The sequence below is a fragment of the Rhinolophus hipposideros genome (genome assembly GCF_964194185.1).
Source record: "Rhinolophus hipposideros genome assembly, chromosome: 5".
Classification (NCBI taxonomy): Eukaryota; Metazoa; Chordata; class Mammalia; order Chiroptera; family Rhinolophidae; genus Rhinolophus; species Rhinolophus hipposideros.
In genome coordinates, this window is record NC_138051.1 from 19,665,456 (window position 1) to 19,686,999 (window position 21,544).

Below are 21,544 nucleotides of genomic sequence, written 5' to 3' on the forward strand. Positions count from 1 at the left end.
ATAACCCGCCATCGTAATAAAATTTTGAGGCTTGATCAGATCCCTGTCTTGCCTCCATTCTTCGCGTCTCCTGTCTCCCTTTTTTTTTCATCCTCAACAGGTTTCTTCCCCTCGTCCCACGTTGCATTGTCCTGCCGGTCGGGACAGTATATATGCTCTAAATATATTTTTGTTAAAATCTCACAATGTTAGATTTTGCTCATGCAATGTATGGAAAACATTTGCACAGAACCTGAGTGGCAAAGTTAGCTTTTATTGTCTAACCATTTAGCCAAATCAGCCAAACTTTGTCAGGATAAGTCTGGAATTTATTTCTCAATTTAAGTCGATGTTTCAGTATAAATCCTCATGACAACCATATCACTTTTGAATTCCAATGCATAGAAACAAAGGTACATAAATGAGGCACAGAGTTGTGCATAACTCTGCAGCCTGAATGAAATAAGGCTCTGTGGCCCTCAGTATTTTCCTGTGAGCTCATCTGGAGCTGCTCTCAGAACCCTCCCTCAGGGGTGTGCATTCTCCAACTGTCCAGTCATTTGCTGACCCAGAGGTTTTTGTACCTTGAGGCAATGCACCAATTTAGGATCTTGGATGGTGAGAGGTATGATTTTCTCATATAAAGGTGAAGGAACAATTTGAAAAGGCAGTGTAATCTGCAAATTTTAAAGGCAGATTGATTTTAGGAAAGAATATACATGGAAGTTGACAATCTCAAAATTTGTTCCCTTAAAATCCCCAGTGATCAAGCAGCCCTTAGAAAGCCTTCATGTACTCCCTGGGGTACACGCATGCCTACGTGAAAGAAAACCAGTGTCTTCTGTGCTCAGTCCCTGAGCTTTGCTCTTTAAATGTTGAAAAAAGAAAACTTGTAGAATCTAAGCAAAACCTTTTTTTTCTTTTAACAAAGCTTGGAATTATCTTGCTGTGAATTTAAGAGATTTACTTTGACACTCTAAGCTGAGTGATGACTTTGTTCTAGTTAGGTATTCAGCCTTCCCCTGAAGTAGTGAAACCATTGATTCAGTAGTGAAGTCATTGATTCAATGACTGAGGGGTCAGAGGACAAGACCACTTACAGGGAATGAAAATTACTTTGGTTTAATATTTCAAGGGTATCATCTTTCATTTGGAATGGGGATTAAACCGACTCTGTGTTGTTACAGAGTAGGACCAAAGGAATGGAGATACAGGGAAGCGAATTCTGAGTGGCCATGAGGCAGAAGGTGAGCTGTGAAACAATGGGAGGATATCTTGTGTGACCCAGATGTCACCTGGGGCCTCTGCCTGTGGAAATCTAAGTTGAATGGACTTACCCTTACCCCTCCATTTTCACCAGGTGAGAGTCCTGAGCTGTTCCCAAGAGTTTGGCGAGTTCTTTTCCTTGTGCTAATGCTGGCTCTGGGTGTCTGCTTTCAGCTGTGCTATGTCTGTTTTGCAGCACGTCAGTCCAGATAGTGAACTCACCTCAGCTTTGATTTTCACAAAAATACTTAAGAGTGGGAGAAGGCAAAGCGGAAGAGTCAAGGCGCTGTTAACATAACAGGAAAAAAACCCAAGAAGCCTATGGTGCACTAGGCAGAAAGACCTCCTGCCAACCCCTCTCAGAGAAGGCTGCAGTGATTTCAGCTTTTCTCCTTGCTAAATGCACTCTCTCCTCATCTTTCACCTGCAAACCTCTCCTCCACTCCTTCCAGGAAGAACATAAATTATTCTTCTTGTCTTATGCAGAGCACCAGAGCATGGGTATACACCGTGATCTTGGGGTCTCACCATACCCCAGAGCCCCATTGTAGTCTGTATTTTTCCAGATTCTATTCCTGTCTTAAATGGAATTCAGCCATTATCAGAAGTAACTTGTTATACTTGGAAAGTAATGAGTTCCTCATGAATTAGGTCTGGGTGTCATTGCTAGATATTCAGGTTGTTTCTAATTTTTAGATAATGCTGCAACAAGTATTCTAACACATATATCTTGCAAAGACGGTTTAAAAAGTTTCCTTCTCCAAAAAACTTTTGAAGTTAACCACTCTACTATACACATCTTACACTATGGGAATTTATTTTTCTTTGCAGTTTTAAGCTCTTTAAGATGAAATTGTGCAGTCACTTTAGAAAATGATGGTTATTAAAGCAATGCTATATTGTTGCTTCATTAGGTAAAGGCAGCTCTTTAAAAATTTAAATAAGGGCTTATTTGCATATATTCCAATATGGTATGCCATGTTAGAAAATATTTCCTATAATTATTATTGGTAAACCTCCTAAAGATAATTTTTTTGTCAATTTGCAGCTCATTTCATCACTCCAGGAAAAGTTGGAATTATCTCAGACTCCTATAGGGAAATCCAATTTATATGAAGTTATGTATCCATAAAAAAAAACAGCTGGACTGTGATCCAAATAACTGTAATGAAGCCGACATGATATTTAACAATAAAGTTTTCTGTAATCAAATTGAAGTGAGCTCCAAAAATTCTACCTAAAAAAAATTTCTCAAATGTCCTCAAATGAGTTCTCATAGCAGATTTTCTCTGTTTGGAAAAGAGGATCCTTTTTTGGTAATGCTTTTGGATTGGTTAACTAGAGTTTGCAATATGACCTAGTGGTTATATCCAACAGTTAGCGAGAAGTACTTTCCTAGTTACAAGTATAGAAGTCAGTTCATGCTAACTTAAGCTAAAATGAGAAGTCTGTTAAGTGATAGGGTCTTGGGGACATTCTGACACAAAGACTTGGAAAGCTGGGTGACTGTTCTCATCATGGATCTTCCCTGCTCCTCCTTGCACATTGGCTCCTTCTTCTCTTTCCCTGCACACTGGAGTCTCTTAATTCTTTGCCAGGGGAGGGGCTCGCCCCACAGCTCAACGTTACTCTTATATGTCTATCTCTCTGAAGAAAGAAAGTCTATTGATCTTTGCCCTCTCTCTCCCACTTCCAAATTTATAGCAAAAGTGACTCTGATTGATCCAGCCTGGATTAGATGACTGCCCTTGACCCAACCAACTGTGGTTAGGAGGCAAGAGCACATGACGCGAGGTGGCTCCCTGGGAGGGAGGCAGCCAGAGTGGTTTCTGTGAACTGGGGAAATGCTCGGAAGAGTTCCCCATGAGCATGAAGCCTGAGAGAGACGTCAGTCCTAGTGATAGAGAGTTGAGCACCATGAGACTAAACGTGCTGATTATAAACATGGGAATAGATGAGATTGTTAGTTGATTTTCACTTGTGTGGAGAGGGAAGGACAAAAACAGAATCCTGGGGAATATGACTTAAGGAGTGAGAAAAGGAAGAGGAGCCATTTCTCCCTAAGTGAACCTGAATCGTCAGTGAAGAGAACTCAAGGAATGTGTGAAGAATTGCCAAAAAGGCAGTTGCTTATCATCTCTGCAATTTATGAAGTTCACTGCTGTTTTCCCTCAATGGATTATCCAGATCCGTTGTCCACTCCCCTTCCCACTTGGTGTGGGCTCTGTGAATTTTCCATCTTGACTGATGATGACTCAGTTGCATTTCCCGTTCTGGCATTTCTCCACACAGGGATGAATCCAGGTTTGAATGGGACACAACTAGTTCACAACTAGTGGGGAACATTTTAAGGAAAAGCATACAAAATTATGAATACAAATTAAGGTACAAAAATATATATTTATTTAGAATGTGAAAAGACAATAATTACAAATTTTAAAAAGTTGACAGATATCACAAACATCACAAAATCTAGAAAGTCGTGTAATTTAAAGAAAAAAATTAACTTTTAAATACTTCTAACATAATTTTCCCCTAAAATTTTGACTTTCTAGTTTTCAATCAGCTCTTCATATGACAACGATTTTGTAATTATCTATGGGGACAAAGCCAGGAGTGCAGTTTCCAGGCTCTCGGCCTCACGTGGAAAGGTGCTGGCTCAGTAGTAAATGGCCATCAACTGTGATTGCATGGCCATCAGCTGTGGCTAGTTGGCTGTCAGCTGTAACCAGTGAGCCATTGGCCACTAATATAACTGCTGTGGCTACACTAGCAGCAAATGGGGGCTAGGCAGAAGATGGTGGCTGAGCTAGTAAGCGTGGATTGCAGTTAGCACAGCAGATTGCAGTTAGCAAGTGGGGTTGGTTGGTTGACAGAGAAGTGGATGGTAGGTTGCAGATCATGTGGCTCCTGCTTCCTGTGTCTCCAACCCAGCCTCCAGCAAGAATATAGTGGTATGACTCCCCTATCTATGGCTCCGTGGGTGTTCCTTTTTGGCCTCACCATGTCCTGCTCTCTTATGCGGGGAGCCAGAGCTGAGACCCCGCATGACACCCTGCAGGACATTATTACTTTCCATAGAATAAATAGAAAGGTAATTCAATCTTTCCTCTAGCATAATTGTTTGCACTTTTAAAAACTCCCAGTTTAAAAGGGGTTCTTTTAGCATCAGAATAATTATTGATGATGCCATGTAAATGTTTAAGATTGTTGTCAAATCTTAGAAAACTATCAGGTTTCTTTCCTATATGAGCTGTAAAATTCGGAAGAGTTTTCCATAGATTAGCTTCTGGCTCCATACATTTCAAACCTGCTTCTCCTCCACTAAACACATGCATCCATCCCTCAGTTCAGTAGGAGGCATTCAGACTGCAATACAGCCTCTAGCTCTGCACTTTTGGGTTGGGACTTCTCACACAGGAGATGTCCAGGGAAACAGTGGTCAAGAGCTCAACATGGAGGCTGGTCTTGAACAGGCTAGTCACTGAGGTGGGAGAAAGACAGGCAAGAGGGTATCCTAAGGTAGATATATCTGAAGAGAAGCTGGCAGGAAGTTGAGGGAGTTCTTGTTAAAGGCTCCCTCATGAGACAAAGTTGGCTATGAGAGGAAGGGTTGCCAGATTTAGCAAATACAAATATAGGACATCTTAAATATTGCCTGGGGCATGCTTACAGTAAAAATGATTCAGTGTTTAACTGAAATTCCAATTTTGCTGGGCATTCTGTATTTTGTCTCACAATCCTGTGTGGGGCTTTAAAAAGAAAAGTGAAGCTCTGGCATAGTCATTGAAAGAATGAGAGAGCTAACCAAAGATTAGTATAATGAGAGCCCAATTAAGGTTAGAAATCAGAAAACTCGTGGTGGTGGTGGTGGTGGTGGTGGTGGTGGTGGTGGTGGTGGTGGTGCTGATGGTGGGGTGTTTCTCTAATGGAGCTCAGGTGCTCAGTTGCATTGCCATTCATCCAGCTTGTGATTACAGAAATGAGGTTTAAAATATATGGCCAAAGATGGGATTCAACCAGGTTTCTCTTCTTTTTATGCTTACTATTTGTGCTTTCCATAAAACCAAGGAAGCAGAAATTTTAAAAAGAAAGATGTACTGATTATGGATTGGAATCCAAATCACAGAATATGTTAACATAAGAATATTTTATTCCACACTTCCCAAACATGCCATAATATATTCACCCACAGCAATAAATCCCAAGCTGCACAAGCAAATTATAAACAAATGATAGAAGTTGAAGTTTCCTCTCAAAAGAAGCTAAAAAACAGATAATTTAGGAAGAACAGATTTTATTGGAACGTCAATAGTTTTCATGACACAGATATTTAAACTACTCGTTTTCAACATTCCCATATAAAGAAAATTATAAAAGGTTGTTGTTTTTTAAGACGATAATTTGACAGATGGAGTCTTTTTATGGGATCAGTAGAAGTGATAAAATTGCATAAATTACCAAGATTTTATCTCCATTTCTGTAATTCTCCCTAGAGATTTAGAGATGGCAGATTGAATCAACTGGGAAATAAATCTGCATGTTTATAACAAGTCTAAAACAAGAGTTAAAGACAAAAACTTCTAGCTGGTGAATTTCAAGAGTGGTTTGTCTTGAGGAAACCTGCTCTTATGAGATTACATTTACTTTCTAAGCAAGTATCAAGTTTCATCAAATGGACACACGCGGCAAAAGTTACGCAAATGTAGGTTCGATGAACAATTTCCTGTTTATCATTAATAATTTCCTATTATCATTAGTGTCAAAGGACAAATAAAAATAACTTTGAACTACAAAAATTGAACCAACTCAAAAAAGTATCCAAATTCTAGGTGATTTTATATATGGGATGTTTTGCTTACAACTAGGCTAGACTAGATTTTGAATAAAATTGAGCCATGGTATTTTGGTTCACCAGATAACCTTTATGATACCTGAGTCATGTGATCACATTCCTGCCAATAGTCCTACCTGGCCCTTAAGGAGAAGGTACAGAAGGACCCCTTCCTGGGTGATAGTGGGGTGTTTTGTGCAGAGTGTATGTGTATTACTTCAAGAAAAGCACAGAAGATCAGACGCACCTCCTTCTACAATGCTAGCATTCACAAATCCAGCAGCTCTGGCTTAGACCATAAAATGAATGGGAAAGGCACGAGATGTACAATTTGCAATGCACCATGGGAGGTGATATCTGGAAAATCTGTCCAATCCTGTGCCCTTCACTTGACAGGTGAGAATCCTGAGGCCCATAGAGGGGAAGTGACTTACCCCAAGTCTCACACACTTACCAAGTGAGTGACACCGCTGGGACTATGATGGCTAATAGTGAGCAAAACAAAGTCTGAAATGGGAAGCCTTAGAAAGTGGAAACTTCTTTGAGGGTCTAATCATACATAAGTCATAAGTCAGCCAGCACACTCATCTATTGGTTTTTGGCATTCTCTAATTCAGGGTTTACATAAGGAATAGTGTCTATGTTCCATAATTCTTTTCTTTTTAGTTTGAACTTGTTCCATAATAACAACTTCACAAATATACTTTATGTACCCACTGATAAGAAAAAATATATGGCAGACAAACAGTCATGCAGAATGGATTAATCAATTTCTTAAAAAGCAGAAAACCAGCTCCTCTTTTCTGGTCTCCTTTTGGCTGCTTACTCCTCTTCCCCATTTGCAAATGTTTGCCTTTGTTCTTGTTTTCAATACATTTTGTAATGTACACTAAGCAAATCATAAAATTTAGGATTCTTTATGCTTGTGTATCTAATTGCACGACAATGTGTCTGAAGCAGGACCATTGCGATGTCCAACAATATCCATGATGGGTTAACAAAAAGCATTAAAAAAAAAGGATTTATTTTCCTACTGGATGTTTTCCATTTTTGTGTAGGATTTTAATTCCAAATGAGTGTAGTTGCTACATGTAGAAGAGAGATGTGGCAAGAGAATGTGGCCCCGGGAAAATCAGACATTGGAAAGAAATCGGTGCATTCAAGCTAAACACACTGATGTCTTTCTTTGAGGAAAGCAAACCTTAAAATATTGTTTGGATAAAAGATGACTAGAACAAACATGATGTTGACTTGGCTGGAGAGAGAAGATGAGAAAACTTGTAACTGCAGTTTGCTTTTCCTTGCTTCTGCCGAGAGCAGAGCATATCTACTGGCCCAGTTCACCTGGCTGAAGGCACCTCCTACCCTCACTTGGGGAACTCCCAGTCTCTGCTTGGGTTACTCAGCCAAGTCTTTATGATCACAGGGGAACTTCACTTTTTTTTCTGGATGGAGCAAAAGAAGGGAGGCCTTGGAATCAGACTGGGTATAAATCCCAGCACCATCACTTACCAGCTATGTGACTTTAGGGAAATCACTTGACTTTTCTTAGACTCAGTTTCCACAATTGCAAAACCAGGATAATATTTGTAACTTGCAGAGCTGCTGTGAAATTAAATGAGGCAAAAGAGCTAAAGCACTTAGCAGTTTCCGGCCTAGCGAAGGCCCTCACTGCTGTAAACTTCTCTCTGTCCCTCCTCTCCAACTCCCCTCCTGGGATGCTTCTGCTCTGGCTAGGTTCTGGGAGCAGCCTCCTCTGTCTTCTTCGTCTCGTTTTCTTCTCATCTCAGTTTCAGATCCTACCCTGGCCTCTCTCCAAATCTAGTATCGTATGACAATGTCAGCCTGAAGTTTTGAAGATGTTTCTATGCTAGACATCTCATGGATGTTTTCTTTCTTCTCTTGCCCCTCGGCACCCTCTCACTGCATTCTGACTTAGCCATCCCATCCATTATTGTGGCTTTACCTCATCTGCAAGGGAGGCTCTCAAATCCATTTCCTGTCCTGACTCCTTGGACCAGTCTTGGCCCTCACTCTTCCTAGGTCTCAACTGTTAAGAGGAGACCATACTATCTGCAGTCAGCCATTTTGCAGAAACAGCCTGTGAATGCATATTATCATCCCCTGTTTATTGAGCACCTAGTGAATCCATGTCTCTGCACAACGCAGATGGGAAAAGACATTGCTGCTGCCCTCGGGGACTTCTGAGTTAGAGAGGGTCCCAGTGCTGGGTATGTGGGTGGCATAGCTATAAGCAGGTGTCGCTGGAAATAGAAAGTTATTTCCATGGAAACACTGTATCGCCTTGGCCTTTAATGCTATCAGTGGAGCTAAGAATAAACCATTGGTAGTACTATTACATGGAGAAGGATAAAAGAAAGAAAGAGAGGTAGGGAGAAGAGGAGGAGGAAGGAAAAGAAAGGAAAGGGAAGGCAGGAAGAAAGGAAGGAAGGAAAAAAGGAAGGAAGGAAGAAAGGAAACAAAATTTAAGAACAGAAAAGGAGAGAAACCGTGAGGAAAGAGAAAAACGGGTATATACTGTAAATGTTACCTAGTCGAACTCCTATCTAATGCTCGAGTTTCCACTAGTGTTTCAGCCCAGCTGTGTTACATTTCTGCCTGAAAAATCCCAGGGACAGAAACACTGACGAAGACTCCTGGAGCCCATTCCACACTACACAGTGATCATTATTGGCATGTTCTAATAATATGTAGACCCATAAGTTGCCTTCCTATCGTTTTTGCCTCATTTATTTGGGTTCCCCTCTGGAGCCCTAAAACTAACCCACTCTTCTTTCCCTGGTCTTCAGACCCTTTCTGCTCTGGGCCCTGTCTAGCTCTGGCACTTCTTTTGCGCTATGTTCCTGTAACACACCTAGCACATTCCCACCTGAGAGACTGCTGACTACAGCTCTTGTCTTCTGCTCTTTGTATGAGACACAAGCACAAACAGACGCACGTTAGATCTTTCAGGTTTCAGCTCAAGAGCCGCCTTTCTAGAGGAGGCTTCCCTGACCACCATAGCAAATAATGTTCTCCTGGAAGGCTAAATTTGATAACATTTTAAAAAAACACAAACGGCTGGCAAAGCCCTTATAAGCCAATACAAAGACCCATTTAAAAAAAAAAAAAGAAAGAAACTGGGAGATTACATGTTACAAGGCTAATTTCCCTAAAATATAAAGGCTTTTTATAATTCAAGAAGAAAAAGACCAATTGGGTTATTGGTCTAATGTAAAAAAAAAAAAATGGGCAAAGGATATGAACACTTCACTAAATAAGCAACCTACATATACTGCTGAAACATGAAAAAGTACTCAAACGCACCTATGGTGAAAGAGGAGAGAGAGAGACAGAGAGAGAATGTTTCATTGATCAGATTAGCAAAGATAAAACAATAATAACATTGTTTCAGCAAGGGCATGGGAACCAGGTACCCTCATATCCTGCTGGTGAAAGTGTAAACTGGAATAATTTCTATAGAGAGTAATTTGATAATATTTATCAAAATTACAAATGCACAAACCCTTTCATCCAGTGATTTTTACTTATAGAAACTTGCCCTACAGATATGCTCCCAAGCATGGGAATCGATATGTGGACAAAAACACTCCTGGCAGTGTTTTATGTAATAGCAAGAGGTTAGAAACAATGTACAAGTCTATCAATAGGGGAATGGATAAATAAATTATAGTGCATTCATACAATGAAATAGTATCAGTTATTAAAAAGAATGAGGTAGATCTCTTTGTGGCCCAGGAATGCTTTGAGTGCATTTTGTATTAGGTTGCAGGCATTTGTTATTTTGTCGTTTTTCTTTAAAGAAGGCTCCTAAACTTGTATCAGCTTCAGGGCTTCACAAAACCTGGATACACTCCTGTCAGTGACAGAGGTTCATTTTACAAGGAGAGGATGTGGAGGGATAGGAAGGGTGATTGGAACAGAGGCAGGGATGGATCAAATTTGAGAGTTTGGACAAGTTCCATAGGTGATTCTGATATGTTCCACCCCTTTGAGATTCACCCCTACTCTGTGTTCAAATCCCCAATCCTGCACAGCCCCCTCCCCACCCCCTACCAACACACCTTCTCCTTAAGAATCCCAAACCACTCTTCCTCTCAGATGAAGCCTAACCTCTGAAGCTAGTCCAGGTGGCCGTCACCCATTTCATGGCACCCGCCTGCCTTTGTCAGCCTAGTTCTCTCAGTCCTTGAGGAGCCCAAAGGAGCTCGGACCTGCATACTAACTCCAGAGTTGTTTCATCTCCCTGGCTTTTCCAACCTCTCCTTTGAAATCAGCTACTATTCACCTTCGGTTTAATAAGAAGATGGTGATATACAGAATTTCCCAGATCATTCTCCAAACTGATCAGTCTCCTTGGAGGCAGACAGCCTCTAAACAGTTCTTGTCTTTTAAAAATCACCTGGATATTCACTTTCTGTTTCTCTCCCTTTTGCCAGTTGTCAGACAAACACAAGCTGCTGCTGGGGAGGTTTGGAGAAATCTTGAGGAGGGTGGGGAGTAAACCAGGCTGGCAGGAAAGATTACTGGCACATAAATCAAGAAGTTAAGTTATATGGTTTTTGTGGGGCTTTTTGTAACCACATTTTTTTAAAAAAGTGAAGGAAGCAGAGAACTTGGAAAAATAGGGGACAAACAACTCCACTGTATTCCATTTACTCTCCTAAATCTCCTCCCTCCCTCCCTCCCTCCCTCCCTCCCTCCCTCCCTCCCTCCCTCCCCCTCCCTCCCTCTCATCCTCTCCCTCCCTCCCTCCTTCTTTTCTTCTTTCCTTCCTTCTTTCCTTCCTTCTTTCCTTCCTTCTTTCCTTCCTTCCTTCCTTCCTTCCTTCCTTCCTTCCTTCCTTCCTTCTTTCTTTCTATCTTTTTAATAAAAATAGCTAAAAACACTCTATAAAGCTTTCTTTTTATTGTTCATATTATGTTGTGATGACTCAGGTTCTGTCTTCATCTGATTTGCCTTCAGACTTATAAAACGAAGGCACCTTTGAGCAGTCCCCACACCGAAGATTCCAATTCAAATCCACAATGGCTTGAGGAAAGCGATTTATTTTTTAAAAGTTGAACTGAACCTTGAATACAGTTATATATCTAGAGTGAGCATAAGAGATATGGCAGAAACCTGCCACTCTCGAGCAATCAAGGAAATTTTGTCAGAAACTCCAATGGCAGTCACCAGCCCCACTTCACTTCCCCTCCCAGTAGGAGCCAATGCTGGAGAAGACAGCAGGTACAGAGTGGAACAAGGCAGCCACCAGACAAGCTGCTTGATAAAAGATAAACAGCTGAAAAATCTTCCCAAGATATAGTAGCAAAATTTTTTGACCAAATCTGATTTGGTCCAAATTCTTTTTGTTGACAAATTTACTTTTGCCTAAATTGATTTAACTCCATTCACTGCAGGTAGGGAAAGAGGCCACTGCTGTGGGCCACACTCAGGTGATGCAGGCCTGCTTTGGATAGTCTCCACTCTTGAGCAGAAAAGTCCACACAGGTAGGCATGTGAGCAAAACCCCAGAAGACTCTGCCTCGTGATAAGGAGCAGAGGGGGCCCAGCCCCACAACTCTGCCTTTAGCGCCCTGAGGTTCTCACCAGCTTGTCACCAGGACAAGCTGGAGAATGACATCAGCATCCACTGGGTGTAACTTACTGCTCTGATGGCTCACAGGATCTGGGGGACTTTCTACACATCTGGGAACTAAATGGGATACCAAACTGTCAGTAAGAATTTCCAAACTGACAGAAAATTTTGTAAGAGTTTATGTGAGGCAAACTGAGGACATGCCTGGAAGGCAAGATCTCAACTGAGAAGATGCTCCTGGAGGGAATGTAACAAAACTTATCTGGGCCGACCGGTGGCTCAAGTGGTTGGAGCGCCATGCTCCTAATGCTGAGGTCCCTGCTTCGATTCCCACATGGGCCAGTGAGCTGCGCCCTCTACAGCTAAGATTGTGAACAACAGTGCTCCCTGGAGCTGGGCTGCGTGGGCTATAGTGTGCTGCCACGAGTGGTCGGTGGCCAGCAGCCATCGAGAGCTGCTGGCAGCTGGGAAAGCTGCTGTGAGCTGCTGTGAGTGGCTGATGGACTGGTGACTGACTACCTCAGCTAGGGGGAGCGCAAAGGTCATAATACCAGCATGGGCCAGGGAGCTGTGTCCTATACAACAAGACTGAACTGAGAATCAATGGCTTGAACTGGAGTGGTGGGGGGAGGGAGGTGGAAGAAAAGGGGGGGGGGGGGAAGATTACCTGAAATCCATTGAAGATAAATTAAGGAGGCAGGAGAAAAGCAAGGAGGGAAATCTCTATGATTGGATTACAGGATAGTTACCATTTACCATAAATAGGGAAGGTGTATGGGCAACAAGATCAGGTGCTCCCTTGAGGGTGGTTACACCTCCAAGGGACCTGGCATGTCAAAGATGCGCATTTCAAAGGTAACCCAGATGCACAAGAACAATGGACAGGGCTGGCTTACAGCAAAGATAAATGTACTAGGGAAGTTGCCCACCATGATCTGCCCAGTTAGGAATTTATGATCCAATCACCCTGTGAGGTTACTTTCTGTCACTGAGCTTGTCAGATTTATAACATAGCCCTTTTCTATTCGCAAAAGTTCCAGAAGTTCCTGTGAAGGTCTGCAGTTGGGCAGAAGCCCATCAGAGGCCTCTCAAGTAAGGTGATTAATCAGATGGGAAGGCTCAAAAGGCATCCTTTCCTACTGAACAGAGCTGGACATCGTGCAGAAGGACACCTACAGCCATTTTAGGAGAAAAGTAAGCCTGTGTGATTGGAACTACAGAGCTCTGGCCCTTCAGGAGACGTGATCCTTCCTGCCCCCATGCAAGTCAAAGCCCCAGCGTCTCACCCCAGCTCCCCTCAGAGCTTCTACCTGGTCCCTGCATTGCCATCCTCCCCCCAACCATTCTCCATACAGCCACCAAAGTCATCTTTTAAAAAAGGAAAATGACATCGTGCTCCTTCCACAGCCGAAAAATACCCAACATCTCTTGATCTTCATAAATAAAAAATAAATAAATAAATAAAACCCAGGGTTGGCAAACTTTTTCTGTAATGGGCCTCATAGTACGTATTTTAGGCTTTGTCTGAACTGGGCCTACTGTGCTGTTGTACTGCAATAATGGACTGCGCTAAAACAAAGTTATAGGAGACGGTCACTCTCAGTTCTATGAAAGTGTGAAAGAAGCCACAGACAATATGGAAAGAGTGAGCATGGCCGTGCTTCACTAAAACTGTATTTGGCCTACAGGCTGTACTTACCAAGTTACGTGTCACGTCCTACTTTTTGCATTTGCTCTTGCCTCTTCCTGGAATGTTCTTGCCTCAATCTTTTGCACAGATGGCTCCAAGTACTAGATAATTCAGTAAAAAGATTAAATGTACATTTGGAGAACCAACTAGGAAAGAGCCCTAAAAATGAGAAAATATTTTGGAAGAAGTTTAATTTGAGATATTTTCCCCTAAAGTATTCAAGTAGTTGTAATGGGGGGATGGCAGGTGGGAGGATCAGAACTTTGCTGACATTCTTTGTACTTATTTTAAGCCTTGTTTTTTTTTCTTTTTTTTCTTTTTTTTCTATTTTGAATTACCTGGGGGCAGGGATGGCGTGGGAAGGAGGGAGGACATCATGATCCTGTCCTATTTAAGGGCTGTAAAGTCTCAGTGTGGCCCTGCTGGCCCTGTATTTAGTAACCAGGGTCTCAGGTCAAGGGTTGCCTTCTCAGGCAAGGTTTCTTCCACCAGTGATTTGATGGTGTCCATCCACCACTTATCACATTCCACTCTTGTATGTTCTCACAGCACTTAATCACCACCTGAAATTATTTTGCTTATTTATGTGCGTCCTTTTGCATGTAGGCCTCAGAAGCCCAAGAATTCTGACTGTCTTGTTTGTTTACCTCTATATCCTCTAACTAGTACAGTGTCTGGCACATGGAAAGCATGCAGGGAAATACTTGTTCACTGACTGACTCACTGAATGAATGCTTCACTGAAGGATATAAGATCTCAGAGCTAAAAGTGCTTCAAGAATGAGATTGGATCTTAAGTGAAATTCTCTGCTTACCCCATACATAGCCTTAAAAGTGACTCAGAACCCAGCTTGGATAACTATATCAGTTTTTAGCAAATGGAGTTAAATCAATTTAGACAAAAGCAAATTTGTCAACAGAAGAATTTGGACCAAATCAGATTTGGTCGAACAATTTTGCTAGTATGTCATGGGAAGATTTTTCAGCTGTTTATCTTTTATCAATTTGGTCTGTTTTGCTAAAATGTTTATTTTTTTCTTTCTACTTTTTAGATTTGCATTAACTTTGGGCTTATTCTATAGGGAAACATAATTTAAGCATCCAACAATCAAGAATTTATCGAAATAAATCTGACTTCCTTGACTTCTGTGCATGAACATAGAAACACAGTTAATATGCAGCACATTTGTTCAGTGTATAGTGAACATCTGATTTGTGTCAGGCAATGTGATGGACACTGGAAACACTATAATGAGCACATCCCTGCCCTCAGACTTCTGGGAGAAATAGACATAAAGCAGACTCATTTAAACAAACAAACAAAAAAGCTGAGTTTTGATAGGCACCATGAAGGAAATAAACAAGGAACTGAGATAGGCAATGCCCACTTTTGATAGGGTAGTAAGGAGGGTTTTTTGAAGAAATGACATGTAGGGAATGATGAGAAGAAGCTACTTTATGAAGGGTAGGGAAAAGGCTATTCCAAGGTGAAGATACCATATGCAACATTGGTGAGGTAGGAAAGAGCTTGGCTTGTTTCAAGAAGTGGAAGGAAAGTAGCCTGTTGGGATCACAGTGAATGAAGATATGTGGCACAATGATGAGCTGTTCCTCAGGGCTTCATGGGCCATGTTAATAAGTTTGGATTTTTTACAAAATTTTTCTATTGGAGAGTATTGGGGAACAGTGTGTATTTTCCCAGGACCCATCAGCGCAAGTCAAGTCATTGTCCTTCAATCTAGTTGTGGAGGGCATAGCTCAGCACCAATTTTAGTTGCTGTTTTTCAATCTTTAGTAGCAGAGGGCGCAGCCCACCATTCCATGAGGGAATTGAACCAGCAACCTTGTTGTTGAGAGCTCACATTCTAACCAACTGAGCCATCTGGCTGCCCCTGGATTTCATTTATTTATTTATTTTTTATTTTTATTTTTATTTTTTTAGATTTTTATTGGGGAAGGAGAGCAGGACTTTATTGGGAAACAGTGTGTACTTCCAGGACTTTTTTTTCCAAGTAAAGTTGTTGTCCTTTCAGTCTTAGTTGTGGAGGGCGCAGCTCAGCTCCAGGTCCAGTTGCTGTTGCTAGTTGCAGGGGGCGCAGCACACCATCCCTTGTGGGAGTCAGGAATTGAACTGGTTTTTTTGTTGTTGTTTTTTTAGATTTTTATTGGGGAAGGTGAACAGGACTTTAGTGGGGAACAGTGTGTACTTCCAGGACTTTTTTCCAAGTTGTTGTCCTTTCAATCTTAGTTGTGGAGGGTGCAGCTCAGCTCCAGGTCCAGTTGCCGTTGCTAGTTGCAGGGGGCATAGCCCACCATCCCTTGCCAGAGTTGACCTGGCAACCTTGTGGTTGAGAGGATGCGCTCCAACCAACCGAGCCATCTGGGAGCTCAGTGGCAGCTCAGCTCAAGGTGCCGTGTTCAATCTTAGTTGCAGGGGGTGGAGCCCACCATCCCTTGTGGGACTCAAGGAAGTGAACTGGCAACCTTGTGGTTGAGAGCCCACTGGCCCATGTGGGAATCGAACTGGCAGCCTTTGGAGTTAGGAGCATGGAGCTCCAACCGCCTGAGCCAGGCCCCCTTGGGTTTTATTTTAAGTGCAGGGGTTTCACAAAGGAGAGTGACACCATCTTATTTATGTCTAAGGAAGATTGTTCTGACTTCTGTGTAGAGAATGGACTGCTGTGGGCAAGTCTAACAGTAAGGAAACTTGACAGAGGCTGTTGCAGTAATCCGCATGGGAGATGGGTTTGGACTGATGGTGGCCATGGAGATAGGGAGAAGAGGAGTGATTGGAGTTAAATTGGTGGTAGAATTGACAGTTGTTGGTGATTCGAAGCAGGAACTGAGAGTACGTAGGTATATCAGTCAGTGTCCATTTAAGAAAACAGAAACCATTCTAGGTATTTTAAACAGAGGGAATTTAACCTAAGGAAATTAGGTTATCTGTTAGAATGGTTTTGACTAGTAATAGTTACAAAAATGTTGGAAAGGTGGGAGAAACAGAAAGGGGAAGGTGTGGTAATCTACAGGTGAACATCTGCAGGAAGCCAGGACCACTCCTAAGGCTGGAGGAAAAAAATAAGCGGTGGTGATGTTATCAGAGCCCAGATGTGTCTGGCATCTGACCCTGTGTGAAGCTGCTGACGCTGTTGCACCTGGGCCACTAACCCAGGTCACTGATGCTGATGCTGGAACTGCTGAGGCCACTGGAGCTCTGGGCTGCTGTTCCTGCCACAGACACTGCCAGAAGTTTTGTTGTTGTTTTTTTGTTTGTTTTTGTTTGTTTTGTTTTAAGGAGGAATCTCTTCCTCATTTCATCCAGTTTTTCCCACCAGTGCTTCCCACTGGCAGCGTCAAACTGGGCCAGCTGGCGAGGGAGTCTAAAAAGGGCAAGTCATCGGATTCCAGCCCCCTCCCCCAGAGCAGAGCACAGAATGGCGGGAATGGTACTTAGTGCCAACAAGCCAATGAATCCCATAGTGTTTAAAAGTATATATTTCTTTCTTTCTACAGAAGCAATATGTGCCCGCTAGAGAAAAATTTAAAAATACGTATAAACAGAACATTAAAAACTGCCATATTCCTACTTACCCAGAAACAATCATTAATAACATCCTGGGCTCGCGCTCTCTCCCTCTCTCTCCCACTCCCACCCTTTCTCTCTCTCTCTCTCAAAAAGGGATCCTTACTCTACTTTCGGTTTTGTAACCTACTGTACTAAATTTCTGCAATAAAACATTGCCGGACATTTATTTTGTTCCAGCTAGTTGCCAGTGTTGAATATTTATGTTCTACCCAACATTTTCCTAGTCTAAACATAAAAAAGGAATTATTGCTTGAAAACAAATTTGCAGTTCAAGAAAACAGTTTATAAAGAATCAATGGTAACTTCCAGTTTTGACTATTATGAGATTATTTGCTTAGGTAGAAAGATAAAGTTATTTTAAACATAAGGTAAAATGTCAGGGCTTTTTCTACCCTGTTTATTTCCTTTGTTGAGAAGAAAACACTCTTTGTGGAATTTCAGAGCTGGAAATGCAGTCCGGAGGTGGAGAGGAGCTGTAGCTACAGACTGCACTGCAACGCTTCTGCCCTGTCGGTCTCCATGGAGTCAGACTTCTGATAAGAAAGCTGGTCCTCTGATATGTGCAGAAGCGGTGATACCAAGACAAGGTGTCTTTATTATGGCCACAATGCAACTGTGTCTCTGATGTTAGGATGGTTTTGACTGCTAGTAGCTGCAAGCTATGACTGAAATTGCCTTTATAAATGAAGAAATGTATTATCTCACATGACCGGAAGTCCAGAGATAGGACAGCATCCAGCATTAGTGAGATAAGCCGCTTAGTGATGTCACCAAGGTCCCAAGTCCTTTCAACACTCTGTCCCACCTTTCTTGGTGTTGGCTCCCTTCATGGTGACTAGATGGCTGCCAGGGCCACAGAACTGCCTGTTTCCTTTCTACATGTTTGGCAGGAAAGAATATAAATTCCATATAAATTCTTTTTTCTTTTTAGTTCAAGGAGACCAGTGGTTCCCTCCTGATTAAAATCAGCAGGAGTGCTTTACAAATTATTTGTTTATTGCTATTATTTCATTTTTGTTTGTTTACCTGCTATTTTATTTTTTAACGGCTGAGACCTAGGCTTTATCTCTAGAAATAGTTATTAGTCTGGAGTGGGGCTTAGCTGGAGGTAGTTTTGAGGAGCTCCCAAGCGATTCTGATGTACAGCCAGGGCAGAGAACCACTGGGTTAGGATGCTTTAGGTCACCTGGCCATCCCTACCTAGAGGAACAGTCACCAGTCTAGTGCCATGATCTGATTGGCTGAGAAAAGTGAAGCTCAAAGGGTGTTCCTCTTCCCCTACCGGCGGGATCAGCTCCTGAGAATCTGTTAGAGACCCGCAAATTATCTGGCTCCACCCAGACCTACTGAGTTAGAAATTCTGGGGGTGGGGTCAGCAATCTGTGTTTTAACAAGCTTGCCAGGTGATTCTGATAGACACTAAAGTTTGAGACCCACTGCCTTAGACTAATCAAGCTACTTCTCTGGAGCCAGGGAGGAGACATATATGGGGATGAAAGCAGAAGTGTGTTGGGACAGTGAACCCAAGGCACCGGAGCCTTTAGCACTCCCTCCTCCCAAAACCAGGCCAGAGAGGGGAGGAGACCTGAACGCTGGAGACCCCAGGCTGTATGGAGAGGACCTCCCAATGGAGGTCCTCTGACACTGCAATGGGCTGTTAGGAAGGGAAGAAGGCATGTTCTGTTGGTAACCTGGGGAATCTCTACAAGTTTCTGCAGGAGCGAAAGGGCTGAAAAGACTGACTTGGCACGCGCTTTCCTGAAAACGCTGTGAACTAATTTCAACCACTATACAATTTCACCAGGATCCTGGGAAAGGAAAAGACTATGAGGTAAAAACAAAGGAAATCTGAATACAATAAGGATTTTAGTTAATAATGTATCAATACTGGTTCATAAATTTATGACAAGTACCAGGCTAATGGCAGATATCATCAATAGGGGCAACTGGGTGTAGGGAATATGGGAACTCTACATAAATCGTATCAACTGTAAATCTAAAACTATTCTAAAATAAAACGGTTATTTTAAATGAGATACATTGAGATGTAAAATTCTAATGAATAAAACACGTTTGTAAAAGGTTTTATAAAATTAAGCGTCAAAGTTTTCTTAAAATACTCCATGTTGATAGAAACAACACTGCTGTATTTTTTATGATTGAAACCATGTTTTTTGCTACGTTTTACGTCAGGGCAAATGCTTGTTAGACATTTTCAGTTTAAACAAGAGTTGAATTGAAAAATACTTGTGAATACTCGTGATATATCACACTTCCCAGAATCTGTACGTGGTCAGACTTATCAAAGAGCTAACGAGAGAGGCTTAAACTTGTCCATATTCTTAGAAATAATTAAGAACCAACATAGAAAGTCACTTTCTTTGCCATCCCCTTAGACCTGGAAAGAAGGAGATGATTGGAAACCACAGGGAATGGGACATAATCAAATGCCTCTTTCTCTAAACCCAATTCCTAGCAGTGAGCTCGAGCATAAACTCCCTTCCAGCTCTGTCCTCTTGTTTCACCAGCTCCATTTAAATTAAATGCACTTCTTGTGTCCTGGGGGGTGAGCCATGCAACCCAGCGGGCTGAGGTGTGGCTCATTACCACAACTACTCTCAATAGACTACTTTCAATAGACAGTACATCACTGGAATATGCAATTCCTAGAAACACTGGGCCATCATTGGATTGGAGCAAGGAACCAGTCCTAATTTGTAGTTTGGAAGACTTCTATTAATATAATCAGCTAAATGATTTATGGGAAGCTTTGCTTCTCTCCCTTTTCCACCAACTATCAGTAAGGAAACTGTTAACTAAAATTGTCATTGAAAGTGAGAGTGTTATAATTAAGAGTTAGAACAACAGCAAAAAAGAGTACTTAAGAGCAAAACCATTACCAGGCTAAGCAAATGGCTCAAAATGATTTTTCCCCTGATCTTGCCACATTGGAATCTCTCAGATTCTGTCCATCATTGTTCTACTCTCTCACTATGTGACCTTGGACAAGTTCCTTAGCTTCTCTATGCCTCATTTTTGTCATCTTCACAATGGGGAATAATAATAGTACCTATTTCTTGGTGGTATTATAAGAATTAATCGAAGTAATGTTTGTAACACTTTTAGCACACTGCCTGGAATATGGAGTTACAAAAGTGTTTGATAAATTAATAAATAAGCTAGTCCTTGCACATGTTAAAGTCATTCAATGTAATGATAAATCTCTTGAGGTATAGCGTGGCAAAAAAACAAAAAGGAATATTCAGGGAGGGAGCCTCAGGACATTGGCAGGACATTGAAGGGGCAGAAGAAATGTAGACAGTTTCATGAGAAATAAATAGCGTGATGGAACCCTCCCATATTATTGGTGGGACTGTAAAATGGTGCAGCCTTCTGGAAAACAGGCAGTTCCTTAAAAAGTTAAACATAGAATTACCACATTACCCAGCAATTTCATTCCTAGGTATATATACTCAAAAGAATTGAAAGCATCTTAAATAACCAAGAGGTGGGAACAACCCAAATGTCCATTAGTTTATGAATGGATAAACAAATGTGGTCTATCCATACAAGAATGTTATTCATCCATACAAAGGAACAAAGTACTGATATATGTACAACCCGGATGAACCTGGAAAACATTTTACTAAGTGAAAGAAGCCAGACACAAAAGGTCACATATCCTCTGATTCTACATACAGGGAATATCCAGAATAGGTAAATCCATAGCGGCTGAAAGCAGATTGTTGGTTATGAGGGCTGGGGAATTGGGGAATAACTGCTAAATGGGTACACGGTTTTCTTTTCGAGTGGTAACTATGTTTTGGAATTACAGAGTGGCAGTGGTTGCACAACAGTGTGAATGTACTAAATGCCATTGAATTGTACAATATACAAGGGTTAATTTTATGTTTTGTAAATGTTATCTCACTAAAAAAGCATAGATACAGAAATAGGATGAGAGTGGGTGCCCTCTGTGTTCCAGCAGAGAAGACAGAGCATTCCGGGCTTCTTCTTCCACTCACCAGAGCCTTTATTTGAGAAAGTTACCTAACATCATGCCCCTCTGGGCCCTGGTTTTCTCATCTGTAAGAAAATGAGGTTGGACTTGGTGACTTCTAGGACCCCTTTCAGTTCAAATTCCAAGATAAAGAAATTTAACATCCTCCTTTTTTCCCTGTCTCATCCACATGCTTGAAAATGACTGCATGTGTACTGCAGATGTACGCTGGAAGACAAGGTTGTTGTAATTAAATTACAGGGAAATTAATTTGTTTTAGTTATTAATATGAAAAGTATCTTAATATTATTACAATGACACAAATTAATGGACAAACAACTAAAACAAATGCACTTTAACAATTAGCTTGGGGTTTGCCACTCTGATGTTCAGGCTCAGAGCCCGTGCATGGCTCCAGCCTGTCTGCACCCCTCCGTGTAATCACACACTGTGCTTTTTGCCAGTCACGGTATCTCATGCTCCTCAGCCAAGTGCAGTGCTGGCAGCTCCACGTGGATTGGGAGGCCCTTGATTGATTGATCGGTGCCCTTGCCAAGCAGGGATGGCAGCAAGAGATTGAATATCCTT